This window comes from Wyeomyia smithii, chromosome 3 (genome assembly GCF_029784165.1).
Source record: "Wyeomyia smithii strain HCP4-BCI-WySm-NY-G18 chromosome 3, ASM2978416v1, whole genome shotgun sequence".
NCBI classification, from domain to species: Eukaryota; Metazoa; Arthropoda; class Insecta; order Diptera; family Culicidae; genus Wyeomyia; species Wyeomyia smithii.
Window position 1 is genome coordinate 89,719,180 of NC_073696.1, and position 22,380 is coordinate 89,741,559.

The 22,380-nt window shown below is 37.6% G+C and overlaps 1 protein-coding gene and 1 long non-coding RNA gene across 11 annotated transcripts in view; one reads left to right on the forward strand and one right to left on the reverse strand.

Moving 5' to 3' along the window:
* The window catches only part of LOC129732802 (probable G-protein coupled receptor CG31760), a 177,562-nt gene that overhangs the window by 89,565 nt on the left and 65,617 nt on the right, over window positions 1-22,380 (reverse strand). The window lies entirely within an intron of this gene.
* On the forward strand, window positions 17,684-18,523 carry LOC129732806 (uncharacterized). The gene is made up of 3 exons (XR_008729356.1): window positions 17,684-17,783; window positions 18,118-18,305; window positions 18,363-18,523. It is a non-coding gene; the product is annotated as an uncharacterized LOC129732806 (long non-coding RNA).

The window sequence follows — 22,380 nt, forward strand, 5'->3', positions numbered from 1 at the left end:
CGTGTAGAGCTATGGAAGGATCTGATAAAGGCTCCGATGGATGGTATACAGTGATGTGAGAAGATCTCGAGTATGCTATAAAACCCGTTTTAAACACGCAAATGAACTTCAACAAGATGACGGTCTTTCTTGCTTTCTATTTAATATTGTGCTAGAAGAGGGTAAAGCACTGTTTTGGCTATATAAAGCGTTATAAAACTTTGATAAATCCGATATTGTTACTAGGGTGACGTGTGTGGTGTGGACGTTCTATGCGGTTGAGTAGTAGGGTAGAAGCACCGGTTTTGGCAATAGCACCAGTTTTGGCCATGCTAGAATAAAATTGGTAATTGTGAAGAAATATTTTAAATTACTCCTATTTCGATGTCTCCTATTAAAACTGCTGATATTATTCGACAAATATACTACTTATTGTAGCAAAAATTTATGCGTATTTTACTATTAATAAAGGCACTAATTATACTCTCCCAGGTTTACTGTACTGTTTAACGTTTAGGTAATTTGGAAGCTATTTTTGATAGAGCATAAACTTGTTTAAGTTTTTCCATTTCTATAACAAATTTTGTTACCAGCATCAGGCATAACTTTCTACAGCACATGGATAAAAAAATAGGCATTATGGTATGATTTTTCTCTGCAATATCAAAAACTACAAAAGCTTTCAAAAACGATCAATGATCCATTCTTGGCCACATATCAAAGCAATTCCATAATTCATAAACCTGATATTGGCCATATGTAAACAAAACCATGGTAATCATTGATGCAAAACATGACAAGTACGGAGTTTCTCGGGCTGCCATGAGATATCGCATGAGATTCGTGAAAACACAAATTTGGTTCTGGATAAGAAAGATTGTATTAATACAGCACCGCTTTTCGATATAATATTTTAACATGGTGACTATAGTTGGTAAATAATACGAATAAGTAACTATGTGAAAAAGCAAAGAGCGGAAGCTTATTAATAAAGATGAATGACAATGTTCGAGAAGGACTGGAAAGCACTTACAGATTTCGAACGACTTAAGCTTGGGGTCATCTTCCAGGAACGAAAAGAGAGAAACAATGGTTTTTTTGAATTCTTTTCAAAAATACTTTCAACATTGGCATTTGAATGTTGAATATTTTTTATGAGAAAAATTTATTATTTTATTTAGAATTCAAGTGCTTTAATTTAATCTATTCTTAGTTACTTATTAATAACTAATTCAACTGATTTTATGCAAAAGAAAACAATTTCCTAATGATTTGGAATGGCTGCCAAGCAAAATATTTTTACTCTTCATCTTATTTTCTTTCCCTGCCTATCACATAAGCATTTAAAGAGTTAATGATCTTACCTTTTGTGCTATAAGGAGTGGAGTAGGATAAAATGTTACAAGAAAAAAAAAGATTTTTTCCCCTCGGTTGGTGGCGAACAGACTTTTACACATTCATCACCGCACCAAAATAAAAAGCGGAAAACTTTCCGTTCATTTCCGGTTCCATCCGATAGTGGTTGTGAAATAAAACGAGGGGTCAAATCCCAAGATAGAGGCACCTTTCTTATTAGTAACAAATGATGATTCTGATCGGCACGTTTTAAGCGTTCCAGAGGCCTGTCGCTTGATCCGTCGCAGGCGTCGGAGTTCAATAAACAAGGACATACGCTAGGGATGCGAACAGTGAATGGATTTATTCTTTGATGGAATTCGTTTCTTCTTCGCCCTAAGAGATAAGCCTCCGATTGTGGAGTGATGGTGTCAGTATAAATAGATGTTTGATTGAGATAATCGAACGGGACAGTTGATGGTGGTGATAGGCGGAGAATCGACCAATCAGGGGGAGCTTTTGTTGCATTGAGATTCGATATCGGATTTTGGCTCGATTTCATTTATCGGGTATCCTACAGCAATGCCGACCGTTGGGATTCACTCGATAAATAAGATAGAGCATGTTTCAGTTTTCATCTTGGATGTTCCTTCGCCGATGCAGTGCTGTTTCCATCAATTGGTAGATTGTCAGAGTGCCGTTACGTTTATTTTTGCAAGATAGACGAGATTACCGCCAGCTAGCTAGAGAATGTATTTTTGATCCGACTATCAGCAGATTGCACCCATCATACAAGGCAAGAAAGCATTTTATGTTGTGGATAAAAAAATCATCTATAATTGTATTGATTTGATTTCATAGAGCAAACGAAAGATGTTTCATTCCATTTTTTTCAGCTCAATGTTCAGATAGTGATAGACTGATAGTGACTGTCTGAACATTTACAGTTCTCTTTTTTATTGGATCGGAAAAAAATTGGAAATCACTTTTTAACCGTGAGAATGATGGTAACAAATGTTTCCGTATATCGACCGAGTGTGTTTAATTTTAAACCGATTAGTTCTATGTCGGCGGATCAAAATGAATCCAGGTGTGAAACTGATCCGTTCGGACGAGTATATAACAGGATAGAAACAGAACGCCCATGGCATCCAATTTACTGAGGAAAAATCCACGCAACGTTAGGAGATAACATATTGTCATATGTCATAGTGTCATAGACAGAAGAATGCTTTGTTTTCCTTCGGGAAACAGGGTCACGTTTGTTGAGCACAATAGAGTTTGATGTTTCATTTTCCTACAGGCTGTGATGAATCCTGAAGTTCTATGATTGGTATCGTGATAAAGGATGTAGTCAGCAATTGAACAAAAAAAAAGGAAAACCTTAGGCTGAAGTATCAGTGAGCAACTTGACGCTCCTTTATCGACAGATCTCACAGCTGGCCATTAGTGTATAGTACTGACAATTGTTAGGCTGTGTACAACGATATGACTGGCTCGAACACACTGCCCTCATTCAACCATCGAACAATGGAATGATTTACTTGGCAGAAATAAAGCAAGTGATGATAAAAAATGGTGAAAACTATTTTTAGTATCATGAAACACCATCAGATATAAATATGCTTTCTATTGTTAGTCTCTTTGGTAATCTGAATTTAACCAGTTCTTGTTATTGTTGCGCTATGTGAATTTGAGGTGCTTTGAGGCACTGTGCACCTAGTTTGTATGTCATCATTTTCACATGTTTGCATGCGAAATGCCTACGTTTGATTTTCTCTTACTTCTTGTTTTTATTTGTAATTTTTTATGTTGTGAGTTAAAGCAGGCTGCGCAGTTTTGTTTTGCTGATGTCGTGCTCCGAATTTATAGCGCTCTCACAATTGATTTTAGTGACATACTTCATTTGGAAAAGATTTTCTGCGTTGATTCTGATTTTATAGCATTTTTCTTAGCTTTCCAATGGTGCTGTTAGATTTAAAATCGATAGTTGCGAACTTTGCTCAAAAATACATTTTACTGATAAATTCAACATGGCGACAAGATCCAAGATGGCGGTCATTTTTTTTCTACTTCAAATGAAAGCTCTATCATTCATCTTTAAAACGACGCACATAAGAGTAAATCAAGTAAAAACCTGATCAAAAGTCAAAAAGGCAAAAGTTCATTAACCATGTTCTGCATAGTCTCATTTTGAAGTGTGATACCTACTGAATCTTTCGACAGCTTATGAGCATCCGGAAGTATTGTTAACCTTTGTTACAGCTCATTGAAATCGATGAAATTTTAGTTTTTTGTTGTTGCATTCGATTCTCCTGTACCGTTCACTGTTTTTCAAAACTATCAAATGCAACGTAGTGATTTATCATCAAACCAACTATGGTTATTGTCATAGAAGGTTAGTTTAATCAATCTTTAAACTAATTAGTCAATAAACAGTTTCGATATTGCCAGGGAACATTTCAATAAACACAAAAATGCTGTAAATGAGCTTTTTTATATGTCATATTATATGAAATAAGTTAAGTACTAAAAAGTTTCAATGTAAACAGTCAATTGCAAATGAAAGCCTGTATGTTTCTGGTCAAACTGGTGGTATTAGAATATCCGAAGCAATCCGAACTCGTGAGATAAATGATTTTGAAAATCATCGAAAAATTTCAATTTTTCAGCTTCCGGCAGTGTTTTTGCGTTAGTTCCAACACATAGATACATCAAAGTTTGCAAATTACGTCCTAAAACTGCTTAGCTCTACATTCGGTTTTATCCTTGGTATCCAATGATTCCTACTTTGCAGAAAATATGAAAAAAAAGGTAAAAATTTTTCGTCCGTAGCAATGCAAATGTTGCGAGTTAAATATTCGTACACGGGCAATGATGATAACGTATGAGGAAAAAAATCCGAACAAACTTTCAATTCCAAATTAAAATCTTGCGCAACTTATTTTTCTATACATGTTTGTTTATTCAAGTAATGTAACTCATTTACAAGCCTCATAGGAAAAACTCAGCTCCACATCGCGCTGATTTCCTGATCCTCTGGGGTACTTGCTTTATAGCTTCCTGAATTTCAGTTGTTTCAATTGAGCAAGATCGCGCCAAATGACCTATGGTCGAATATTGATTATTTTTGATTTGAATGAAACTTTGCACACGTATTTGGCTTAGCAAACTGAGCATTTTCCACAGATGGAGAGATTTTTTACACCCATGAGTTACATTCTAAAAGGGCGTATGCCTTTTGGCATAGGTTTTATTCGAACCATTGTAGCCCAGAAACCGTTGGTTGTGTAGAAAAACTGTCTGAGAATGAGTTGTAGGGAATTAAAAATGCACCATAAAAAAAATAAACACTGTACAAAAAAATTTTTTTTTAACCGAAAAAAATTCAAAATAAACATTAAATTTCAATTAAAAAAAAAGAGTTGAGTTTTTTTTTATATTTTTTTTTCAAAGAAGCTTGACAATAATACGCAACTATTAAAAAAAGTCCAGGATGGAGAAATGAAAAATATTTTTTTTCATGGTAGATTAATATTTTTATGAAAATTCTAATTCAAACATTTTTCAAAATATTTGTATTCTGATGATTTTTAAAGATTCAGAGAGTCATTTCAAATCAAAATGCTCTTGGTAGTAAACATTCTAAAGGCATTGGTTTTCGAGTTATTTTTAATTTAAGCTCGAAAAATTATAATTATTTAGGAAAATACACGTTTTTATTAATTTGTCCATGGTTCTCCAGCAAAAACCATATGTTCATTGGAATGCTTGATCAAAAATATACAATTCATTCTTTGACAACAAAACGATTGGATAAATAACTCAAGCGCTAAACCTTAGGTGTAGGTAGATGTTCCCTCTTGCCGAATGTTTTATAAAAAAATATGTTTGTCGTGCAACACTACCTACTTGTTTACTAATAATAACTGTTTGTAAAGTACGCAACCAATAACTACTGGGTTACCTATAATATCTGTTTTCTTATATAAATACGATTGCACTACTCCAGATGTGTTAGTAACAGTTTGCATTTTGTGAAGATGAATAAAGTGAAAATGGAATACACCAAGCCCAAATGCTGTAAACCCTTCCCTGATCATCGGTGCTCATCAAGCTTACGCAAATTAAACGAAAACGTTATTGCAAAATTAAAAATATTGAACAGTCAAGCTCACTTTAATATGATGAATGATAGTCAAGCCACCATTCATCCCTTCGTTGTTTACTATTCGGAATCTGGAACACTTAAGAATATCAGCTTCATCAAGCGATATTAATGTCTGATGGAGCTGCTTCACAATATAAAAATAGGAAAAACTTTGCAAGTCTTTGCAAGTTCAAAACAAAATATAACGCCGATGCAGAGTGGCATTTTTTTGCGACTTCTCATTTTAAAGGCCCATGCGATGCAATTGGTGGAATATTGAAACGAATGGCAGGAAATGCAAGTTTAGCTAAAGAACATGAACATCCCATTACTAGCGCAAAAGAATTGTATGATTGGTCTAATCAGAAAAGTAATAAAAACTCATCAAAAATGTCATTTAGTTGGGTATCATATGAAGAATATGAACAAGGAGTAACAGAATGGAGCAATATTTTCAAAAAATCTATAATAATAGCTGCCACACAAAAGTATTACTCTTTTGTTCCGATTTCAGAAAATAAGATACAAACGAAGCTTTTTTCAAAAGATGACGAATCATTTACTTATGATGTACATATATGAAATACAAGGTGAAACTAGTTCTGTAAAGTATCTATGTCATAAAAAATATGTTCCTAAGATAATAAAACTCGAAAATAAATATTTGTTTCTTATATATATTTATATCACTTAGAACATTTAGCTCTTTTCTTGAGAACCGTTCGCCCAATCGTTTTGTAGTCAAAGAATGAATTGTATATTTTGGATCAAGCATTCCAATGGTTTTTGCTGGAGAACCATGGACAAAATAAGAAAAACGTGTATTTTCCTAAATAATTATAATTTTTCGAGCTTAAATTAGAAATAACTCGAAAACCAATTCCTTTAGAATGTTTACTACCAAGAGCTTTTTAATTCAAAATGACTCTCTGCATCTTTTAAAATCATCAGAATACAAATATTTTGAAAAATGTTTGAATTAGAATTTCCATAAAAAAATTAATCTACTATAAAAAAATTACTTTTCATTTCTCCATCCTGGATTTTTTTAAAAGTTGCGTATTAACGTCAAGTTTCTTTTTTTAACTTTTTCTGGTCAAAAAAAAATTTTTTTGTACAGTGTATATTTTTTTTATGATGTATTTTTGATTCGCTACAACTCATTCTCAGACAGTTTTTCTATACAATCAACGGTTTCTGGGCTGAAATGCTTCGAATAGAACCTATGCCAAAAGGCATACGCCCTTTTAGAATGTAACTCATTGGGGTAAAAAATCTCTCCACCTGTGAAAAATGCTCAGCTTGCTAAGCCAAATACGTGTGCAAAGTTTCATTAAAATAAAAAATGGTCGATTAAATTTTCGCTTATTTCCAGGCGATTTGAAATGATTTTGTTCAATTGTTTTGAGCTTCTTCTTGATTTTTCGATCAAACAATCGACGTTTTTTGCTCTGTAGTCTTTATGGTATATCATCTGCTTCAAATTCGGTGAAAAAGTTTTAATAAACTGCAGCTTTGGCACATTTTGAGGATTGTTTCCTTTCGGAATATACCTGATATTGCCTTGCCGTAAATTCGCTAAAGTTGCATTAGCATAGTTTGACAATGCAAAGTCTGGCCAAAACACTACTTTGGCATTTTTATGGTACTTATATTTATAGTTTCAAACCTATTTTATGCAGATACTTGTTCACCGTTTTTGAATCAATCGGATATTTATTGCCCAGCTCACGATATGATTACGCCGACCGACCAGGCGTTTCCGCCCTTAACTTTGCTCGAATTTTGCACTCTTGCAAAGCGCATTTTCGTCCGGAACCAGATTTTTTTTAAGGTATTTCCATCCTCGAAGAGTTTGTCAATAATGTATATAAATGTTTTTTCTATATCCAAGATCTTTAGAAGAGTTAAACTCTTCACTTTTAGATTTTTGTTCATTTCGCTCACAAAAATTGCAAATCAATTTACGACGATCTTCTTCCGACCACGCCTTTTTCCCAACTAAGCGTCACTTGACAGAATCGACTAGTCATGTTACCAGTTACATAATAGTGGATCTTCATTTTGTGGAAAAGGATTTTTCGATTTGTGCAGCACTTCGAAATCGTAGACCAATTTAAAAGTTGTTCGGATTTTTTTCCTCACACGTTAATACTAGTGACTCTTCAGATTCATCTGAGTGCTCAGATTGAATAATAAACAAATCAGTGTTAGCCCCTCACCCCACTGATCTAAAAAAATTGTTATATTTTATTCATAAAGCTTTAGCCATACATTGTAGAAAAGAAACTACCACTGAATCCGCACTACATCATCAGAAAAGTAACAAATCGTTCAAAGGTGGGTTATTTTATTTAAATTTTCAGTCACAACTATTTATTATACTATATTTTCGATCCATTGAGGTACATTCACATTCCACGTGGACAGCTGGGGGGGTTTGTATAATGTCTACGGTTCTTACAAAATTTTCAGAATTTATATGGGCAGTTGTCCACGGAGGTTGATGGGGAAGGGGTCAAAATCGTCAAAAATCTGTCCACGTGGAATGTGGATAGCCCCTTGTACGTTTCCAGTCCAAAAATCCTTTAAAATAATTTTGATCAGGTTTGATGTTCTAAGTGCTCCACTGTGCGACGTGCTGGTTGTAGGGGATTAAATGACAATTTCAAGAGAAATATATCAATAAAAAGATCAAGAATTGCTCGAAATTCAACTTTCCCAAAAACCGTTTAACCGCTTTGTGGCCGAGGGGTCCATCAATATAAACTAACTATAGTGCTTTTCTCATTTTTCTACTTTCAATCATTTAGACACAAAAAAATCGTTTTAACCATTTTATTTAAAAAACAAGAGAATATTCAATCTTCAATGATTTGTTTGCTTTCCTAATAAGATAAATGTTTTCCAATTTTGTATCGGATATAATGTTGATCGCATCTGTGTGTTACCCCGACAGAGGGGATTTAAAACATTTTCCTTCTAACACAGTTGAAAGCTGCCTGTTTTCACTCTAGCAATTTGAGGGCCCATATATTTTGAATGTTATATATGTGGTGTCAAAATAAGGACTCAACTTTTCATTCGAGAAAGTGCCGGCTGATGTACCTACTACTGATGCTGCCCGCTACTGCACAAAGGCAGCTTTTTTCAAGAGGAAGCGACGCTGCACCAGCTGGCCCTGCCGCTATCGCTGCTGATATTACTGCTGCTGCTATCCACTGCCACTGCTGCTGCTAAGGATTGGTGTAGTCGTTGTTTAGAACTAATATGAGCAGTTTCGGCTGAAGCAGGCTCTTATATAGGCCAAATAGTACATTCCGAATTATTAAGTCTATAATTCTGTCGACCGTGCTTTGGAAAGCAATCATATAACGACCAATCAGAAGTCGAGTTTTGCGTTTTGACAAGGCTTGACAATTTTCAATAGTACAATAGTTCAAAGAATAAAATTTCAATTTTCTGCATTAAGAAGAGTTACAATTCTAGATTTTCCAATCGTTTGCCGCAAGAACGGAGGAAACTCATGGAAAACTAATCGATTCATTTGCATTTGAAATTGGACATCTTTTTCACTTTTTCCGGTTTTGGAGTTTCATGTAAATGCCTTTGTAGCCGAACTTTTTGAAGAACGTTGTTTCACGTCAAAACGGTGAGTTTAATATTAATCTAAACTATGACTTTAATCCAATTTTTAGAATTCAAAATCTATCTTTTCTATTCAGTAAACTAGTGTGTAAAGTAGTAGCATTGAAATGTTGAAAATTCATTCAATGCTTCAATTGAAAACATGTGGTCACCATTCGAGTCATGATCCATCGTCCATCTGCACTCCACCACAGATGGTACGCAGCACCTTCCGTTCGAAAACCTCAAGGGCGCGTTGGTCCTTCACGAGCATGGTTCAGGTTTTATGGCCGTAGAGGACTACCGGTCTGATCAGTGTTTTGTAGATGGTTAACTTTGTGCGGCGGCGGATTTTATTCGAGCGGAGTGTTCTCCGTAATCCAAAGTAGGCACGATAACCTGCCATAAGGCGTCCACGAATTTCTCTGCTGGTGTCGTTGTCAGCAGTCACCAGTGAGTCAGATACACGAACTCGTCTACCACCTCGATTTCATCACCGCTAATATGACTTCGTGGTGGGAGGGTTTTACTGCCTTCTCTGGAACCTCTTCCTCTCATGTATTGAGTCTTCGATGCGTTTATGGCCAGTCCAATACGTCCGGCATCAGCCTTCAGTCTGATGTACGTCTCCGTCATCTTCTCAGGGGTTCGTGCTACAATATCAATATCATCAGCGAAGCCAAAGAGCTGAACAGACCTTCTAAATATCGTGCCATTCGTGTCGATACCAGCTCTACGTATCACACCTTCCAAAGCGATGTTGAATAGCAGGCACGATTATCCATAACCTAGCCGTAACCCTTCGAAACTCGAACTACGCACATCACCCGATCCATCGTCGACTTGACCAACCGTATCAGTTTATCCGAAAAACTGTAATCGTGTATAATCTGCCATAGCTGATCTCGGAAGAACATTTCCCTGGGAAATTAGTGACGCCGGATAGAAACTCGCTTGAATTTTTCGTCACTGCCAATTGCCTTTTGCAGGATTCCAATACTTCCGCAGCAATACATTGCTGTCGTCAGAATAGGTACTCGTGTACCAACCTGCATAATTTACGGGTACTGGCCGTGGCGTAAGCAGCCTTAGGACTAGTTGTGCGTCTTCTTTTATGTTCACCACTCATATGGTAGGAACGTTATCACGCGTAAAACGAAAAATAAATATAAACTGGAACCAATTTTAAAATATACACCCGGATCGAGCGAAAGTCAGTGAACGAATAAATGATGATGTGCTGTAATAAACTCGTGCGATTGCCTTCAATATCGATGAAAAAACGCAACAAGTGGGCGGGGCCACGCACAAGGTATTATAGAAGAAGATAAAAAAGGGTAAGGCAGCGCTGTGTGTTTTTTAAGGCATCAAGACCAAAGCCTGACAAGTCATTTTCAATTGACAATTATCAGGTTATAGTGGAGATTATCACCATCATTCTCACATGCCGATTCTCAATTAATAGGAAAGAGGAAGGAAATATTGATCGGTACTTACGTGACGTATTTATTGGATACCATTGCGTTCTAGCTATGGCTTGCGGTATTAGAAAACTATCATCAAACTAAACGATTTCACGATTTCAATTGAGATGCTAAAGGAAAGGAAAGAGTTTTTCTCTCTGTCAATTGAAATAGTCATCAGTTTCATTTGAAACAATCCGATGAACAACAGACGGGAAAAAGAGAAAGAAGTAATTCCATGACAGTAGCCGAAAGGAATTAAGTGAAAATGAAACTGTTCGAATTGGAATGACAGCGCGAGATATTCAGTTTCATTGTTTTGTTTCGAAAATGTAGAGCCCTGATTAAGACGAATATTGCGCGCGAAGTTAGTTTTACGTCAAATGTTCAACTGTCAACAAACTCGCCGCCTTTCTCAAGGCCACAAACACATTCCTGAAGCAATGCTGAATGTTTTTTTACCTTACAAATTTTGGAACTATACTATAACTATTAAAGAAGTTTGAAATATGTTTGAAATTTGTTTGAAATTTGTTTGTTGTTGTTATTGAGTCGTTTGATATGTGTAATACAAATTAAACAGCTAGATTCATGCAGCTTCACAACTCGGCAAAATCGTTTGATAAATAGGTTGAAAAAATATCATAAGTCTAAGAAAAATACAAATACAGTGTAAAGATAAAGTCGAGGAAATGGTGCAGAAATTAAAACATTTTCGATCGTTACTTTTGCCGCCTGCGGCCAAAAGATAAACACTGAGAAGAAAAGCGCGATTTCGAAGTTTTTATCATTATTAGCAACGTTCTAGTGAGTGGCAAAAAAATAACAACTACCGACTGGCGTAGCGTCACCCTCTAGGGCAGGGCTGTCCAACGTACGGCCCACGGGCCACATCCGGCCCTCGGCTTCTTTTCTCGCGGCCCGCGTTAAGTTTTGAAACACGTTTCACATTTGGCCCACGTGTTGATGTATTCGGAGTGGAATTTGTTATGATAGAAAACATCTTTGTATAATTTAAACTTATTTAACGAGTAATGACATCCTGTTTTTAGTGTGTTGAAACTTTCAATCCGTATCGACATTTCAAAAATGAAGAACGACTTCAAAAGAATGGAGGCAGTAAAAAAATAGTTGTCGTTCATCTTCATCAGACGAGAATTTAGAATCATGTTTGCGGATTTCGGTATCAGATTTTGATATCAATATGGCACGTGTTCTGGAGAAAAAGCCAATAGTTTCAAGTTTTCCATTGATTCTCCAAGCTCATGTAATTTTAAAGTCTTACAACAATTAATTTAAATCCTGTTTTACCATGAGAAAATTTCAAAAAATCATTGTTTGTTTTCCATATTTGTTATGGCTGTGGCTTGTAAGTTTGCTTTTATCATGGTAAGCTTCAACTGATATCACCCTTGGCTTTTCAATCTAAAATGGACTGCTTTTAAATCAAAGTCAAAGTAACCCAGCATGATATTTTAATATATATTTGTACATAATCTAAACATTAGCTGAAATTTGAAAGTTTTCAAAATTTTGGCCCGACAGCTGTTGTGGATTGTGAAATTTGGCCCGCGTGTCAAAAAGGTTGGACAGGCCTGTTTTAAGCGATTTGGAAGATAAGTAAATCTACTCTAATTTTTTTTTCAAGGTGATACGTATGAAAATTTTCCTCACGGGTGTCACCCTCTAGACTCTAGAGGGTGACACCCGTGAGGAAAATTTTCATACGTATCACCTTAAAAAAAAGATTAGAGTAGATTTACTTATCTAGACTCTAGAGGGTGACACCCGTGAGGAAAATTTTCATACGTATCACCTTAAAAAAAGATTAGAGTAGATTTACTTATCTTCCAAATCGCTTGAAAATAATCAGCGCTATTGCAAAAAAATCCCGTTTGAAAAAACGTATGAAAAAACCCGCGTGAAAAAAGAGTGTGTATAATCTCAACAATTTTTTAAAAAATGAGTAGATTAAGTGTGATTGAAAACGAACGAAAATGATTCCACTGCAACCTGGTGGGGGTGACACTTAAATTTTCCGCCCCGGGTGTCACCCGGTCACGCTACGCCACTGCAACTACCTCAATTTAATTATTTTTTATGCACTAAACTAAGCCGCCGTTCGCAACGGAATGGTACAAATGAGCGTTTGTTGCAGCAAAAACCATACAAACGTAAAACCATCGCCTGCTGCGCTGCGGCGCGTCTTCTTGCTACTGGTCGATTCGGTTTCTAGTGAATCATCCTTTTGCTACAGTGATCGGATGAACAATGAAGACTAAATTGTTACATGCTGGTTTTTATATGTGACTAATGACATTCAAACTTCCGGTGGGCGTATCGTTTTGCACTCGAGCGAACAAAGTGACAACAATAATAAATCGTTTATAAAGTCAAATCGTATGTATATTTTACTGTCGACTGCACTGGGGAAGCGCTTGAATAGCATCATTGCGAGCAAGCGATTGGTTGAACTATAATCAAATTAGCTATGAATTTCAACCAATGAAAAACATGTTTTATTTTTTCCATAAACTAGAGAAATTTGTTCTCTATCCAACTATATCCAATATAAATGACTAAAATTCGTGCAGTGGTAACAAAGTAAGCATTGGAAATCATTCGTTCTGCCGTTTCACTCTATTTTCGATATTGAAGTACAACGTATTCTACGTCAAAAAAGCCACTTACAACTTAGGTCTTAAATAAACATTGCACACAGCAAGCGAGCTCATGATTGGTTAGCCGCTGCTTTTCAATTGATTTTAAGTTCCTTTTTGTTTTGGTTTGCAATTGACAAGATACGGAATTTCATCAAAAGTTTTGGAGAAAACTTTTTTGTCACATTAGTTCACATTAGTGTTCAAGATCTGTTTAGTTAAAGTAACAATGTATGCATTCAAAACAGTCTATGGCACGTACAATTCTACATTTTACTTTCTGATTCTCAGCTACAGAAGCGAGCTGGTGATTTGTAAAATGTTGCGGAACTAAATCGAAAATGCTTTATTTTCAACTCAACTTTTCATTAATTTACTATTGCATTGAAAAGATAAGTCAATGGTTATAACACAAGTTTGCAGCATCTTTCGCCTTTTGATGAAGATATTTGGGTTTAAAATCCATTCAGCGCTACCCATGGGCGTAGCCGGAATTTCAAATAGGGGGGGGGGGGGGGCAAGCTCTTCAAAATTTTAGAAGTAAAAAATGGTACACTAAGGTCGCTTTTTACGCGGTTGTTCATACGCGGGTTTTTTTATGCGGCTTTTTTGACGTGGATTTCGGAATTTACGCGGTTTTTTTACGCGGTACGTATCCCCCGCGTAAAAAGCGACTTTAGTGTGTTTTGAAAAATAGAAATAAAAACTAGTCTTTAGTGATTGTTACATCAAGGCAACCAGTGAAAAGTTGTCCTTGACATCAGAGTGGAAAATTTGATTATTCTTTGTCCAAGCCGCAACCGGGAATTCAAGATATGATTCACAAGATGGCCCAAATTTTACAGCGGATAGCGGTCCAGCAGCAACAGCGTCAGTATCAAACCCCGGAGCAGATTTTGGAGTCCCTCTCTTCGAACATCATCGAGTTTGTCTTCGACGAAGAAAACGGAGTTACGTTCGGACGTTGTTGTTTAACCGCTACCAGGACCTTTTCGAGAACGATGCAGGCCAGCTGAATGATGCGGCGAAGGTACGTTTACTTCTCCGGAAGCTGGACACCCATTCGCACAGCCGCTATCTCAACTACATCCTGTCAAAGTTTTCCAAGGACGTGAAGATTGAAGACACAGTCAATATTCTCAATAAAATCTTCGGGCATCAAACGTCAAACGTTCCGGAAGAGGTTCATTTGTCTTTTCACGATTGTTGTTGACCATCTACCGATGAAGACTCAGCATACAGAGAGCACTCAACCGCTGTTCAAATATTGTTGACCTCAACCAGGTTTTCACTCGACGTAATGTGCTGAACGAGCGTTCAATCGTGCATGTTTCCATGGTGTAGCAAGTGCAATTTTAACTGCTTTCTCAGTCGCAGGGAAGAAAGAACGGGCTTTAGCTAGCAGGTCTATAAGATCTAACTGTTCTATGTTCTTACGATCTGCTCTCATACTGCTGCAATGTTAATACAAAACTTCCACCTCTCCAACGAAATTGTCAACTTCATAAAAAATTACTCTTCCAACGACATGCGTATTACGTTAGCGGGATAGAGCAAGGACAACGCGTAGGCAGGTGCACTATCTTCATCGAACCGTGTTTCCAGTGAGGTTACAAGAGAATCAAGGTAAGGAATTTTCACAGTTCGGTTCCAATACTCCAAGCTAGTTGATGCAGGCGGATTTGCCCGGTACTTTTGCCGCTGCAATATCCTTGGTGGATCAACTGAAAGACCTGTGCAATTCCACGCAACATAGCGCAAGCATTTCAATCAATAATTTTTGATCTGGCTGTTACTTTACACAGTTGTTTCTATGGGCTAAAGATGTCGTTTTGTGCTATTAGAATTATTGAAAACAAAATTCTGCACCAGTGTCAACATTTAGGGGGGGGGGGGGGGGGCAATGCCCCCCCTGCCCCCCTCTGGCTACGCCTATGGCGGTACCTAGTAACATTTTGAAAGGACACATTTTCGTATCAGAATGCCACTTTAATAAAGTAAAACGTAGTCCTATGTCAAAACGTAGGCGTTATGTAGGTGAATCTACTGTGAATTAAATTGGAATTTATTGTGTCTCAAATTCTTCCGATCACTCCAGTAATTGGTTTATTTCTACCTTTTCAAATTTAAACACAATTTCCTGCTAACGTAGTGGAATAAAATTTTTAAGCATAATCTGGCTTTATTTTCTACGATTATTTTCTTCCAGTGTGGTCTTAAGGGCAATGTTGAGTTGGTTGTATCTATTGGAAATTTTGTAAATTGATGCTTTTTATTTCTTCTAACTTGTTTAGGTTGAGGGCTGAACCACATAAGTGTTTCGCTCGGTTGTGTTCTTCTATTTTCGTTTGTAATTGCATTTTGAATGAAATTTGAGTGAAGTATTGAGGATCACTTGTTATTGTGTTAAATTTACTACAAAATTGATATCTGCATCATCATCAGCGCGGTTCTATTATCAGAAATGAGTATTTTTTAGCTTTAGAAGTATTTACACCAAAATTACTTGCACTATAAGAAACAATCGAAGTTTAGTTTTTGAAAGCGCCATCGAGATGAGCAAAGCAAACGTTCCATCCACCTGTTCTTTCGTAACCAACATCCAGGAAAAAAGGAAAATGGAGACGTATAGTCTACACCAGTCATGATTACGTTTTTTATCGTTAGGAAAAACTTTGTTACGAGCCCCAAAAAGAGGATGGAAAACTTGTTGTTTGTTTATGGTTGTTTTTTTTTTTCTCTCTTTGTCTAATTTTCCAACATCGAATTGATTTAAATAGGAATGGAAAGGGTTAAAGTCGACATAAATCCAACCGTCGGGTGTTTTCATGGCAAATGACATACCGTTTACCCGTATATTCCTAACTTTTGAAGTGAGCAAAAAACTATCATAAATTACTGTTTGTAAGTTTGTTTAAGTTGCAGATTTTCGCTGCATAAAATTGTAAGTATTGTCCCAGCTTCAGCAGCGAGCGCTGTAGGGACTCCCTGAACAACAGCCTCAGGGTCGGCTTACTAAGGAAATTTCGCGGTTCCAGGAAAATGCTTGTCTGAGTCTCTATGTACACAATTTTTATAACTAGCATTCGTCACCCACTTTCTTTTTTCTAGCTAACCTTATTCACTTTCGTTCTACTCCGGGGCCCCGTTTCACCGTCAGCGCGCAGTCCACCTTCTCGTTGCACCTGGTTCCTGCACACCCACGTTCTGTCCGGCGTCGACTTGTGGCCTTTGCCGCCAAAATGGCTCCTAATCGGCGTCCTCAGTCACCGGCGAAGGGTCCAATGGGATTCTCGGCGTACTCATGTTTAATCCAAAACAGCGGGGTTCTGGGAAATAAGCGTTGCTTTTTTAGCCTGATTGGCTAACTGGTGACGAGGCAATTGTTACGGGACAAGGAGAGTGCCTTACCTGCTGTTCACTATAGCCACACACTTTTTACTGTCTCCTTAGAGTCGCTTGTCTTCTTGGTTTCTAGTTAATTTTCCGCAGGTCGTGACCGTTCAATTCGGAATCTGGTTACTGAGTAAGTGTAGTGGCTACAGCAGGTCATTCCTCCTTGCCCTAAGACGTTGGCCTCGTCTAAATTTTCGCGCCAATAATCGCAGCCGCGCTTTATCCCCATCTGTCATTTATATTTTCGCCTGCTCTATATTGGGTGCTGGTGTCTGGAAAACCGATGGGTGGTGGGCTGCGTGCTTTAGGGTGCGGTGGACTAACTCTGGCCTATCGGTGCGTGGGGGTGTGACAGCAACTCACGACACACCCTTCCTGTAGATCTTGCATTGCATTTCCAATGCCAGCGGTTCATAACTCTCAGCAATCCCTACCACCTTCATTGCTTAAGCTAGCAATGCTTACACTCTCCCCCAGCTCGGATAAAAAAATGTTTATAAATTAAACATTTTTTTCCATTATAAATTCCTTGTCTAAATTTTTGTCACACATACCATCTGAACCTGCATCCCACAACACAAATTTTCACCGGACCTCCCCCATAACAACCTTTAATTGCACGTGAAATTTTTCAAACGAAACGTATTAAATTCTGATGAACAAACCGCAAAACAAATTTGAAACACATTAATAATTTTACTAGTAACTAAAAAAAAACATTAAATAGATCATGCAAAACTATATTCTACTACAAAACGAATTACTATAAACTTATGATTACATTCAAATCATTACAAATTAATAAATACAAACTCCGGAGTGTTTAAAACTACAATAAAATTCAAATCCCCTGAAATATTTCCTATTGGGTGTCGGAGTTGGGTTTTAGTACATCATTGTTGATAGCGTTATCATCTTTTATCAGTGTGCGTAGGAAAGCTACTGGAGATCGAAACATCTGTCAATTCAGCCACTTGCTCGTTCAGTGAAACGTGTTCGGACAGTGATATAGACTGATGAAGTCTTATCGAGGAAAAAGTATTAGTTCTCTAGTGGAAAAATTATATGTATTAATTTTATTCTGTTAACTCTGGCCAGTGAATCATTCTTAGTTCATTTTTTTCCCGTGAGCTCCTTTTTTCCTACATAAAAGTTCATCGATCAGTATATAAGGTAAGTACATAACGATTTGGCTTGCGTAGCGTGTTTTGTTTATTGCTTCTGTGGTATATTCCTTGCCATTCTATTGTTCTAGTTTTGATCGTGACCTTGAATTCTGAAGTTCGTAGTCTTCGCTTAGTTTCTCTTTCACCACTGACGATCGTTGCAAACATTTCATTACTCTGCTCGGGTGCACTTCAAGATTAAAAGATTGTTCACAATCCTGCATGCAACACGAGCAGATGCATTACGTTCAAGCGCACGATGAAGTCACCACCCAAATGCACCCTTGATTCAGATTTTTTTCTCATTTTCAATATATTTATATAATTGTTAATTTTTTTAGCTAAATTTTTTTGGATTTAAATATAAAATACTTTTACATTCCTCGACCTGCATGTAAGGTTACATTCTTCGGTTACATGCAGTACAATAATTGATTCTCCACGGACACTTATAAATGAAAAATGTTGGTAGACTTTTAAACCATATTTTAACAAAAGTTACTAATTTTTTTCACTCTAAATCGCAATGGTAAGTATTTAAAATTTTTGCACATTTATTATTTCATTCCCACATTCACGCTTTTAGGTCTGCGGCTGAAAAAACTCCAAGCGATCTTCCATTTAAGTCGGCTACCTCATAAGAACTGGTGCCCTTCTTTTTTATTACAATACAAGGCGTGTATTGTGGACCCAGCTTGGCATTGAATTTACTACTTGCCACGGACTGACGAAAACACCTTTTGTAAACGCGCTGCCCAACGTCGAAAGTCGGTGAGTATCGTTTGTGTCTAAGATCATATCTTTTTTTCGTACTTTCATAACAGTTTCGTAAATGCTTTTTTACCATTTCATAAATTTTACCACTCACACCTTTAAGCTTTTCCATTCGTTCTTCCTGTGTTAAATTTCCTTCCTCTTCCAATCTGTAATGCGATCCTTTCAGTATTATTTCATGACCATAAACTATGTGATATGGACTAAATTTAGTTGTAGAATAAATTGTGTTGTTCAAAACATGTTCAATTTCTGAGGTTTTCGAGTCCCATAATTTCTGATCCTCTTTCACATAACTACGTATCTTAGCATTTATAGTACGGTTGAGTCGTTCAACTGGGTTTGCCTGGCTTCGGTGCCGGGCATTTGCCCAATGCTGTGCCTCGTACCGCGCCATGAGGCTCTGAAAATCTTTTGACAAAAAGGTTGTCGCATTATCGGAAAACACGATTTGGGAAACGGATAGCTTTCTAAACCACTGCTCTTCCAGTAATTTGCATAAATTAATCGCCGAAATCTTCTTCACAGGCATAAGCAAGCAATACTTAGAAAATAAGTCCATTATTACTAATAAGTGTGCGTTGCCCTGCTTACTGCGAGGAAGTGACTGGATATAATCTATGCATATTATCTGGAATGGCCGGTTTGCTATGCGTTGCTTACCCATTTTCGGACATGTTGATACAGTAGAATGCTTGTTCTCTTTGCACAGGCTACAATTCGCTATATACTTTATAATGTCCGCCGCCATCCGCGGCCAATAAAATAGACGCTTGATTTTTTCAACGCATTTTTCATATCCAATGTGTAAGTTTCCGTCATGTTCAAGTTTCATAATTTCTACCCTTTTATTCTTCGGAACGCACTGCTTTCACTCAAAACGATAGTCCATAGTGTCGGTTTTTGTTGAAACGAATTTATATAGTTTACCCTCGACTATTTTAAAGTCCATCTAATTTTCAGGCTCTTGTTCTACGGCCAACAAAAGTTGTTGGTGCCACCTATCGTCGGGTTCCTCCTCTAGACTTTCTAATGATCGGGAAAGCGCATCAGGGACAATGTTTTCCTTTCCTTTCCTGTGCCGAATCTCCATATCAAATTGCTGGAGTGTAATACTCCATCTACTAAGTCTCGAAGAGGATCTCCATTTGGCTCGCATGATAAAGGTTAATGCAGCCGAGTCGGTCACCAGAACGAACCTTGTACCCTCGATGTACCCTCGGAATTTATCGATGCAACGGAGGGCGGCTAAACCTTCCTTTTCCGCCGCATGGTAGTTTAGTTCAGCCCCTTTTAGTTTTTCGGAATGGTACGCAATCACCTTCTCTTCGCCTTGCTGCACTTGCGTTAAGATCCCAGCGATAGCGTTATCACTCGCGTCAGTCTGGACAGTAAATGGCAAACTAAAATTTGGATTGGCCATCACCGGAACCGATATTAGCCTTTCTTTAATAATTTTAAACGAATCGTCTGCTGCCGAGTTCCACACTACTTTCTTTGGTTTATTTTTCAGCAAATCGGTGGGAGGTAAAGTGATTTCACTGAAGTTGGCGATGAACCTTCGGTAGTAATTCACCATACCAAGGAATCGCCTGAGTTGCCTAACGGATTTCGGTACCTGATATCCCAAAATCGCTTGTACGCGATCTGGATTAGGCCTTAGTCCGTCTCTGGATAAAATGTATCCCAGGTAAGGCACCTGCTGGCAACAAAATTTTGATTTTTGTACGTTAATACACAAATTTGCCTCTCATAGTCGTTTCGCTAAATCGTTCAGTTTTTCGATATGTTCTTCGAATGTTCGACTAGCAACGACAATATCGTCTAAGTAAACGAATATTGCCGGCTCTAGCGCTCCGTGGCTCAACACCCGGTCCATAAGTTTGCTTAGAGTTGCTGGACTATTCACTAACCCAAACGGAAGTCGGGTGAAGTGAAATAGCCCTCTCCCAGGTATTGAAAAAGCGTTAAATTTGCGAGACTTGACGTTTAGGGGGATTTGCAAGAATGCTTGCGAAAGATCGATTGTCGAAAGGTATCTCACTGGCACCAGGTGGCTCAATATACGATTTTGATGGGGCAGAGGGTATGCGTCTTTTTTCGTTCTCTCATTCAGTTTTCGCGCGTCTAAACAAAGTCTAACTTCCTGGCTATCACGTTTCGTTACCGGTACTACTGGGAGAGCCCATTCTGAGTTTGATTCCTCAATTATTCCCTTCTGTAACATATCGTCTACTGCCTGGTGTATTTTCCGTTGAATTTCTGGACTCCAAGGGTACGGATTTTTCCTCACCGGGTCCGCCCTCTTGAATTCGTCCTTGAATTCAATGGAATGTTCTATCAAGTGGGTCATACTTAAATTTCCTGGTGTCGCTTCTAGAAAATGCTGCTTTACCGTTTCTAATTCTTTTTCCTGTTCTACTGTGAGTTCGACTTCCTCTTCTAGGCTCTCCTGTGCGCTTTCATCCACAGAATCGATTGCAAAATCGTTCCAGGTGGGCCGAATGCCAAACTTTAACCAGAAATCGTAGCCTAGTACACACCTTCGTTTTAAATTTGTTCCTCGCAAATTCCTCGTTTAATCGGAATGTAAGCGTTAACTATCCGTTGCAAGGCATTTGTTCCGCTTGTGCCGGGTCTGGGTTCGTCATAGCAAAGGTTTGTTTTTTGATTGTTGTTTATTCTTGAATTTTGGTAGTTGCTTCTATGTGATTCTTTTTGTTTTTCTCTCTGTTCATTTTGCTCTATTCGATCTTCGGTAAACTTTTTCTGGTAATAGTTATAATTCGTTCTAGAATTTTTCCCACGATTTCCATCATTCTGTCCTCTCTGGAACCTATATGCAGTTTTTTCTTGAACATTCTGTCGATTTACTTCTATTTCTTCTACATTTACGTTTCCTCTATATCCCGGTCTATTTTCTCTTCTTTGGTAAATTTGCCAGTTTATCGCATCGTATCTTTTTCCGAATTCTCGCATTTTGGTGATCGACGTTACGTTAGCAGCAAGCATTGCAGTTCTACAGTCTTCTCGTGTGTTTCTAAATAATACGTCAAACTTTCGTTGTTCGTCCCAAGGTCTTGACACGCTACGGAAAAGCCGGACCATATCCAAATAAAAGTCTTGAAACTTCTCCCTCAGGCCTTGTTTACGCGCATTAACTATTTGTTCACGAACTAAATTTTCCCACGTTTCAAGCTCGTTGTTACCATTCACTTCCATGAACCACCCCCTAGCTTTTCGTGTGAATAAATGGTGTGCCGATAAAAACAATTCTACGTAGGTGAATCCTTCCGACCTAGCATTGAACTCCACATCTTTTAGAAATTCATTCAATCTTCTCCCATTATCCATACCATCATATTTTATTCCCTATTGATAAACCGGTAATCGGTGACTGTTTCCCTTGCTAGCTGCGTATGCATTTGCATTCCTTTTCTCTCTTTCATCTTTCTCTTTCAACTCTCGTGCTTTCTCTTCTAGACTATCTATCGAGCTACATCTATTTTTAACCCAGTCTAGAAAATTTTCTTTAGGTTTCTCTCCCACACTGTCACTCGGAATAGGCTCTTCCTCCACCGGAGTACTGTTAGCCATTCCACATTCATTCTCTTGTCTTCTAGTATTTCGCATATCCTTTCCTCTTTCAAGCGATTCAATTCGGTGTAGCAAACGTTCTACTACTATTTTCAAACGATCGTTTTCCCTTGCAAGTAGCACCAATCTATCTGGTTCTCCCACTCTATTTCCACTTTCAATTTCTTCCTCATTTACATTCTGGTGTATTTCATCGTTTCTACTGGGGACTCTTCCACCATTATTGTCGGTTG